General features: G+C 38.0%; 1 long non-coding RNA gene across 1 annotated transcript; it reads right to left on the bottom strand.

Annotated features, from left to right (window-relative positions):
• Positions 1–4798: 4798 nt before the first annotated feature.
• LOC143283686 (uncharacterized) lies at positions 4799–9231 on the bottom strand. Its single transcript, XR_013055440.1, has 2 exons — positions 6759–9231; positions 4799–6691 (listed from the first exon to the last, which is right to left on the bottom strand). It is a non-coding gene; the product is annotated as an uncharacterized LOC143283686 (long non-coding RNA).
• Positions 9232–9266: the final 35 nt, after the last annotated feature.

Raw genomic sequence — 9266 nt, 5'->3', positions numbered from 1 at the left:
AAATTCTGTGGCCTTTCATACCCTGCTCTCATGGTGACCTCATTTTCAGTCCCCCTCCACTTACATGCATGGGGTGAATCCTGTCATTCTTCAGCGTCAACAGGTTCATGGGGGACTGTCATCGATGGGTGGTCTCCCCTCTGGAGGGAAGAATCACTCAGTCTGGCTCTGTGACTAAGCAACAGTTTGTGTTAGCAGGGGGCTTAGTAGTTGGTGTCCTGAGTAGACGGGCGCAATAGCCGAGTGGTTAAAGCGTTGGACTGTCAATCTGAGGGTCCCGGGTTTGAATCACGGTGACGGCGCCTGGTGGGTGAAGGGTGGAGATTTTTATGATCTCCCAGGTCAACATATGTGCAGATCTGCTAGTGCCTGAACCCCCTTCGTGTGTATACGCAAGCAGAAGATCAAATACGCACGTTAAAGATCCTGTAATCCATGTCAGCGTTCAGTGGGTTATGGAAACAAGAACATACTCAGCATGCACACCCCCGAAAATGGAGTATGGCTGCCTACATGGCGGGGTAAAAACGGTCATACACGTAAAAGCCCACTCGTGTGTATGCGAGTGAACGTGGGAGTTGCGGCCCACGAATGCAGAAGAAGAAGGAGGTGTCCTGAGTATGTTAAATCACGACAGGCACTACTGAACGCCACATAAGTGACTCGGCAGCAGTTCAGGCCTCCTGATGTGTGGCCGCCTGGCAATCCAAAATCAATAGTTCCATGTGGTTTGTTGGCGCTGGGACTGCAGTTGATGAACCCGGGTGTGTCTGCATATGGGGGGGTTCAGAATGAGAGGTGTAGGAGTAATGCCACCGAAATGATGCAATGGGGCAGTAAAAAATATTTTAGAATATTAATAAAAAGATTTGATCAGTCCTTAGTTTATAAAAAAAAAGAAATGTTTTGACATTCAGCTTTATGCATGGAAAGAAAAACCACTGTCTAGTAACGCTCAAGATGTTTACAGCCATACACCTCAAACTAAACAGCAAAAGTAAACGGGTATTATGAAAAGGCAATGGTTTGATTTACATTTGAATGAAAAGGGGACAAACGAAAAATAGATTACTCCAGTTGGTGCACAATTTGTCAAGAACTGGAAGTGTTTTAACTGAAAAAAATAAGAAATGACCTTTAATTCCCAGGAAGACTGTCAGGCTAACAACAAGCAAGCAGCTGGGTGACCCAGGCTAGCCGAACATGAACACTTCAGAACAGTTGTGATACGGGGGATAACATTGGAATAAATTTCAACCAGTCGTAACAGAATAAGATGAAATCAGGACAGTTGGCATTACTGGGTTTCTGTTCCTGTGACTGGCAGTCAGGACACAAAATCCTATATTTTCTCCTTTTTTTTTTTCTCTCTCTCTGTTCCTTGATGACCAAGTGTACAGCATCAAGCTTTTGATGTTTTGTAGAGTATACCAAGGTGATTTTTTTTGATTTTGTTACACTACAAAGGGAAGACGGATTGTCAAAGAAGTTTTTGTTTGTTTGGTATGTCCTTATCACTGAAAGCTTGGGGTGATGTATTATTTTTTGTTTTGTGTGTGATGTTTGATCGCTGATGAGTGCTGGAAAAAGTTCCGGTCTGAAAATAATCAAAACTACAAATTCATTATTTGGGGGTTGGGGTGGGGGGTTGGATGTGTTTTCACACAAACAGTTGTGTGTATTCATTGGTCACACCTGTGTCTTCATTTGTCCCTCCAAATTGATGACTATTGCTGACATCTCTTCAGTAACAATGTGTTCAGGCAGCAACGTGCGTTCTCAGTTTGTATCGTGTTATCATGTATCCTTGCATGAATATTCTACAGTTTTGTTTTGTACGTTTATTGCTCAATAAAGGCCAGAGTACTGGCTGATACTGTATTACTGCATGAATCGCTGCAGTTTTGTTTTGTATTTTTATTACTCAATAAACGCCAAAGTATTGGCCGTAAACGTTTCAGTTCATGGTGAATGTTGGACAAAATGTCTCCTAAGCTCTCATTGTTCTGTGCTAAACAGTATAGTTACAGATCACCCCCTTATGGTTGGTGGAAAGAGGCAGCTGCACAGATTTGTCAATATTTTTTCAAAGTTGTTTGTGTGTTTCCGGGTACATACTATTTATCTGTATAGAAGCTGACTGGAAGCTCTGAGCAACGACAGTTTTAACACAGTGACATTGCTGATGACGTGCAGCGCACAGAACACACAGGTACTATGCTGTGTTGATGTACAGCGCACATCAAATGATACACAGGTGCTGTGCTATTGATGTACAGCACACATCATAGAACACACAGGCGCTATGCTGTGTTGATGTACAGCGCACATCATAGAATACACAGGCGCTATGCTTTGTTGATGTACAGCGCACATCATAGAATACACAGGTGCTATGTTGTGTTGATGTACTGCGCACAGCGTGTGATACACAGGTGCTATGCTGTGTTGATGTACTGCGCACAACGTGTGATACACAGGTGCTATGTTGTGTTGATGTACTGCGCACAACGTGTGATACACAGGTGCTATGCTGTGTTGATTACAGCACATATAGAATACACAGGTGCTATGCTGTGTTGATGTACAGTGCTCATCATGTGATACACAGGTGCTATGCTTTGTTGATTACAGCACACATAGAATACACAGGTGCTATGCTTTGTTGATTACAGCACATATAGAATACACAGGTGCTATGCTTTGTTGATTACAGCACATATAGAATACACAGGTGCTATGCTGTGTTGATTACAGCACACTAGAATACACAGGTGCTATGCTGTGTTGATTACAGCACACTAGAATACACAGGTGCTATGCTGTGTTGATTACAGCACATATAGAATACACAGGTGCTATGCTGTGTTGATGTACAGCGCACATCATGTGATACACAGGTGCTATGCCGTGTTGATGTACAGCGCACATAATGTGATACACAGGTGCTGTGCTGTGTTGATGTACAGCGCACATCATAGAATACACAGGTGCTATGCTGTGTTGATTACAGCACATCTAGAATACACAGGTGCGATGCTGTGTTGATTAAGGTGGTGTACTGTGTGACCTGTTCTCTCTCTCTCACTCTCTGTTGTCTCTGAATGTGTGTGTGCTAAGAAATGGGAAGTATATTCCAGCCATGTGTCTGGTGTGTTATTGAGAGAATTATTATTTCTGAGTATTGATAGCAGGGATGCTGCTTGGCTATAAATACATTTTTCTTGCTGTCTTCAGCAGTGTATGAGATGTGACTGAACTAAGATTCCAAGTAAAATAATTATTTCTGTTAATTTTCTTGGCATATACAAGTATCACAGCAAACTATGTCAGCAGAGAAAGGGTTCAGTTGTGTGCTTTTTGTTTCCTTTAACTCACTCGGGACGACAAGTTTTCTCCCTTGCTTTTCCCCACAGACAGCCCATTTGTAAGGGTTTGGAAAAAAATTACAAAAAATACAAAATACTGTGTAAGAAAATGAAACTTTCAGAACTGGTTTATTACGTGTTGAGCTATTACATATATATATAAAATAAAAAAAAATCAAATTTCTCATCTTATTTTTACAGTTTTGCCATATGTAGAAAATACTGCTAATTTTTCACCCCGAATCACCATACCCATGCTCGCTTTCTGCATTAAATTCGCTTTCTTCTTCGTCATCATCCACCTCTTCAATGTCTGACCCTTCAGTTTGTAGCATTTCAAGTACTTCGGCAACCCTAAAACGTTGCCGTCACTGCCTTGTTCGCTTCACAACATTCTGAGAAGAGCCCGCTTTGCTAACAGGCTGGCACGCGAGCAGACGACCGGTCAGTGACTTTGTCAGCGTGTGTGCGAGACGAGCCACACATCCCAGGCTGACCAATCATACTGTTCGATTGTGGAGTGACCCAGAATAGCGCACTCTGCTTGGCTAATCACAAAATCATGTGTACAGCGCATGATGAAATTTTACTTTTGGAGAATGCCATTCCATTCCTTCGTCTGAATCAGAATACGTTTTGTGTAGGAATGCGTGAGCATTCCTTCGTCCGGAGAGAGTTAAAAGGGCAAGAATAATTCAAATAAAACAATAAATGAAGTCCCCGTGTGGTAGCATGCACTTGGAAGTACATACATGAACCATTAGGCAACAAAAGGGTTGGCCTTGGCAAAAAATTGTAATTATTGAAAAAAACAACACCACACTTTGATAGAAAACAAATACACTTGCAGAAAAAAAGGATTGTGCTGCACTATTCATGATGATATGCTGTCCCAGGGAGAGCAGCCCAAATTTCACACAGAGAAGTATATTGTGACAAAGAATAATACCAATACAATATAGTGCAATACAGTTACAGTTGCTGAACTTGTTTTCTGTCTTACCACATCCAGATTTCCTATTGTAGCAAAATATTTTGGGTCAGAGAGTTCTCTTTTTTTTTTTTACAACCATCAGAACCCTTGCCTATATATATTTTGACTGAAGTAAAACCCTTTGCATGTGGATTTTAAAGAACTTGAATACATTTGCAAAGATTTATTTACCAAAAAAAAAGAAGAAAAAAACAACTTGAATGTATTTCCGAAGATTTGTTAACCAAAAAAATATGCATCTTGAGTCCATTGATTAAGGGATGAGTTTTCAAATGTAAGACATCTAAATTGAAATATAAGCAATGCCATTTTTACTGCTTTGATTTAAACATCATCATCATGCAATCAAGGACATCATTCATTTTTTCACTCTCCCCTGAATTATTTTCTTTCATTTCAATCATGCTGATGCACAAAAGACACCTTTGAAAATGTGTTCTGTCACAGTGAAACCTCAGTTTTATTTTTGAAGTATCATACTTGAAATCAAAATACATTTTAAAAAAAAATGCAAACTGGATTAAGGAATGTGACATTGAGTACATATTGTGGATATTGATTATGAACCTGATGGGAAGTTCCATAACACATTCAATACAGCCCATGGTCCCACTCAAAAAAGAAAGTAAAATGAAAGACGCCCCTGATAACGTTATCACAGATATCACATGAATCACTTGAACAATTCTAACATATACAAACTGACACTGCTGAGAGCATGGAAATTTGAAACTGAATGAAAATAAATTTCATATGAGTGTTTAAAGTAAACATGATTGTCAAAGATGGAGATAAAATGATGAAGGTCTATGAAGAATGCCTAAAGAATACACGCAGCCAAAAGAAATTGCTGTTCTTAGACAGACACGACCAGGTAGGTTACATTTGCGAAAGTGCCATCAACCTTAAAGAATCTTCCGGCTGTGAATTTCAACTCCAGATATATCTGTGATTAATGATAATAATAAGAGTAGATAATAATGAAACTTACAACTACCACTTGTAGTGACTGATGTCATCCAGCATGATCAAACATGGTTAAAGCAATCATGGCCATAAAAATGTACATACACATCAAATAAATTACATCAATAAATCAAAACGAACCAATCACAGCAATAATGATACTCATTTTTCAGTGATTTGTTTCAATACCATGCGTTCAAAGTCAGACTGAAATATTTACAACTCTCCAGAGAGGTAGTCCAAACAGATAACACCCATTTTGTTGTGGAAACTGACAAAATAAAAACAGCTACGTTCACATTTACAATTTTGAATAACAACCGTTTATAGCAAAACAATACTTTGCTGACTTTATTTTCAAAATAAAAATGTGCACACATAAAAATGTATTCACACAACTATAAAACACCGTATGAAATCACTCTGCCATAAAAACACCCTATTTACATTAGATGCATTCAGGGAGAGTGTTGCGTATATCACAAAAAGTATTTTGCACATTATACTCGTCAGAATATTCACACTCACACACACACACAAAAAACCATCTATTTAAGCAAAGCTTAAAAGTGAGGAGTTTGCCACTGCTGAATATTTTCAAGCAATGAAATTATGTATGACTGGTCAACAACATAATGATTAAGTATGACTGATCAACAACTTAATGATTTTTGGACACAGGTCATCTGTAGCTTGCTTTGCGTAATTCTGCAACATGGGGAAAACTGTCATGTTAGTAGTGGTTCATAGCATTAGAGAGAGATCACATTCTGATTGTTCATCTCTTACCTACTGAGTTTTGTTAACACTTTAGAAGACATGACCAAGTTCTGGTAGATATCCATCTATTGATTAAAAAAAAAAAAAAAAAAAAAAAGCTTCAGACGGCTTTTGTTCACACACACACACACACCAAATTGCTGTATGAACTCTAAATAAGCTAATCCAAACTTTCTAACACTGCACACCTGAAAGAAAAGAGAAGAATTTTTCACTTACTAAGTCAACTGGAACTGAATTCCTTCAAAATTTGTGATGGAAAATAAAATTCTGATTCATGGGTTCTGTAGACTGACTGTATTGAATAAAAGGAGAGAGAGAGAGAGTGTTTCAGTTTCAGTAGCTCAAGGAGGCGTCACTACGGCAGAGAGAGAGAGAGAGAGACAGAGAGAGAAAGGGGGGGTCTGAGACATTGATTCAAAACATTTTGTTGAAGAAAATAAAGAAGATAAATGCTTCGTGGATTTTTGACAGGCGAGGCATAGAAATATATCTGGGATTTTGGCCACCGATTCTCAAAGTCTAAACATGGTGCTGTTTCAGCCTAAAGATTCTCAAAGTCTAAACATGGTGCTGTTTCAGCCTAAAGATAAACATGGTGCTGTTTCAGCCTAAAGATTCTCAAAGTCTGAACATGGTGCTGTTTCAGCCTAAAGATTCTCAAAGTCTAAACATGGTGCTGTTTCAGCCTAAAGGTTCTCAAAGTCTAAACATGGTGCTGTTTCAGCCTAACTCATTGAAATGAGCGCCTGACCAGTCTCTCAGCCGTCAAAAACTGTTTCATTAGAACAGTTTCCATGTCACGCTCCTACATGTATATGTGTATAAACCACAAGCGAAGGGAACTAACCCCTACAGCATTTCTGGCTGTGTCCACACACCGTGTCAATTTGAAGGAAAAATTGGTTGGTTTTTAGTATATATATTTTTTGCGTTTTTTTTTCTGTATCAGTATGGCGGGAGGGAAGCCTGCCAAGGCTGTACACACTCTCAAGGCTGAACGGGTTCACGGTAGTGAAATTTTGACCAAAATCATGATTTTTTGTGATTTTCGTTTTTTTGCATAATTTGCTTCTTCAACATCTAATCTTTATAGTCCGTTTCATCTGGGTACTATATTCACTTAAATAAAGCTTCAAACAGCATCAACATGTGTGATTTCTTGTGAGTACAAGCACATCTCTTTCTTTTCCTGTTTTCTCAGTTTTGTGTTTTGTCTTCGTAATACCATTTTTCAAAATGCTAATGCTCAAAAACTTTAAAAGATAGCATGTTCAAACTTGGTACTTTCTTTCTTTATGTATTCAACTTTATTATAGTGCAGTGGTTTGTATAGTACTAGTAAAAGAATGAATATACACTTATTTGAAAAACAAGGAATTTATACACATTTCAACAACAATAACAAAAATGTATTTATTCAAATTCCAAAATACCACTGCACTATCATAAAGAACAAGTACAAATAAATCAAATAAAACAAACAGAAATAACATATCTATAAAGGTACTGAAGTTTTAAGCTTTTAATTTTTTTTGTTTGTCTGCCATTTTGGATTCGTTTCCATGGAAACCATCACGACAAATTGCACAAAATGACCTTTTTAGACATGTTTAGTCCAATATCTTTGCATACCATGTCACAGAATGCCATAAACTTCAAGTTTATTTCATACATTTTTGTACTACCGTGTCTGGCCTTAAGAGGCATGCTCGTTAACACCCCACCATTTCAGCTTAACTCTTTCTAACCTACAGCTACATGGACCAGCACAACATGAGACAACTGCAGTAAAAAGTTAGGTTGTTCACTACAACAGTACAAAAAAAAAAAAAAAAAAAAAAAAAAAAAAAAAAAAAATTGATGGACACTTGTTGCTTTAATTGGTCTAACAAAGCTTTGCTTTCATGCTTCCGGAATCTGTAAACGGCTCAGTTTAGAATACCTACTGTACCAAGCAAGCAAGAATAAATGAAATTAGAATAGTGTATTGGTACAAGAACTGGTACGAGGGGAAGTATAATCATGGTACGAGTTCACTTGTACTTGGAGTAGAATGAGTTAAAAGATCATTTCTGTAATGGACTTCGTATGTTCCTTTCCTGTCAGCATTTTTCCCTTCTCATGAAGTCTCAAAAATCACGACTGGACAGCAGCAGGACAAAACGTATTAAAATTAAGATGGAAAAAAAAAAGAAAAGAATTTCTTCATGATCATGCTGGTACATAATAATAAGGCAAAATTTAACCAACTTATAGATTTAGAAAATTAGATTAAGATTATTATTTATTTTATTTTTTTGACCTGTACATGGCAGGAAAAACTGTAACTGCTGTACTTCTGCAGACGGTAGTTCCCCCAATACACTCCTGTACCACTGTGATTTATGATGTGGAGCTAAGTTCACTTAAAAAGCGTTGGTCTTAACAACTGAAATAAATGCAGCTTTGCTTTTGACAACTGACGGATGCACATATATATATGTCTGTCATTATCATGTTTGAAATTCAGTGTTGTTAAAAAAAAAGAAAAAAAAAAGAAAAAAGATCAGAATTAGTAATGGTAACATATGGAAGCACAAGTGTGATTTACGGAGGGGTCAAGGGAATAGGGGGGTGGGAATATGAAAGAAAAACAACTGACAACAGTGAGAATTTGTATATAATTTTTTTTTTTTTTTTTTAAACAGGAAACTTGTTTCATTGGTCATCAATACTCTAGTTAAAGTGCTTGACTCCAAACAAAACTAACCAAAAAAGATAAATGAAAAACCCTACTAAAAAAGAAAAAAAAAGAAAAAAAAAAGAGCAACTGTACAGGCAGAAAATTACAGAAAAGAACGAAGTGTCTCCTAAAGCTTCCTCCTTTGGCCCTTCTCAACACTGGTGACTTAACTCACTCAGTACGGCCAGTCCTCTCTTCTCCTCTACACAGACCCCTCGGATGTCCAGTGGGTGTCTGAATGACCCAACCTTTAGCTTCCGTCGTCAGAATTGTGGTATTCTTTGTCAACATTCACCTCTTCAGTATAAGAGCCTTCCGCTTGCAATATTTTAATGATGGTAATTGGGGTGAAACGCTGTTAACGTCGTCTCTTTCGCCGTTCGTATGGAGAGAGTTAAATCAGCCCTCCTGTCTGCGTGTTGGTGGAAATGTC

Source organism: Babylonia areolata, chromosome 7 (genome assembly GCF_041734735.1).
Source record: "Babylonia areolata isolate BAREFJ2019XMU chromosome 7, ASM4173473v1, whole genome shotgun sequence".
Lineage (NCBI taxonomy): Eukaryota > Metazoa > Mollusca > Gastropoda > Neogastropoda > Buccinidae > Babylonia > Babylonia areolata.
Note: the sequence above shows the minus strand (reverse complement) of the source record. Positions and strands in the feature narration are given on the sequence as shown.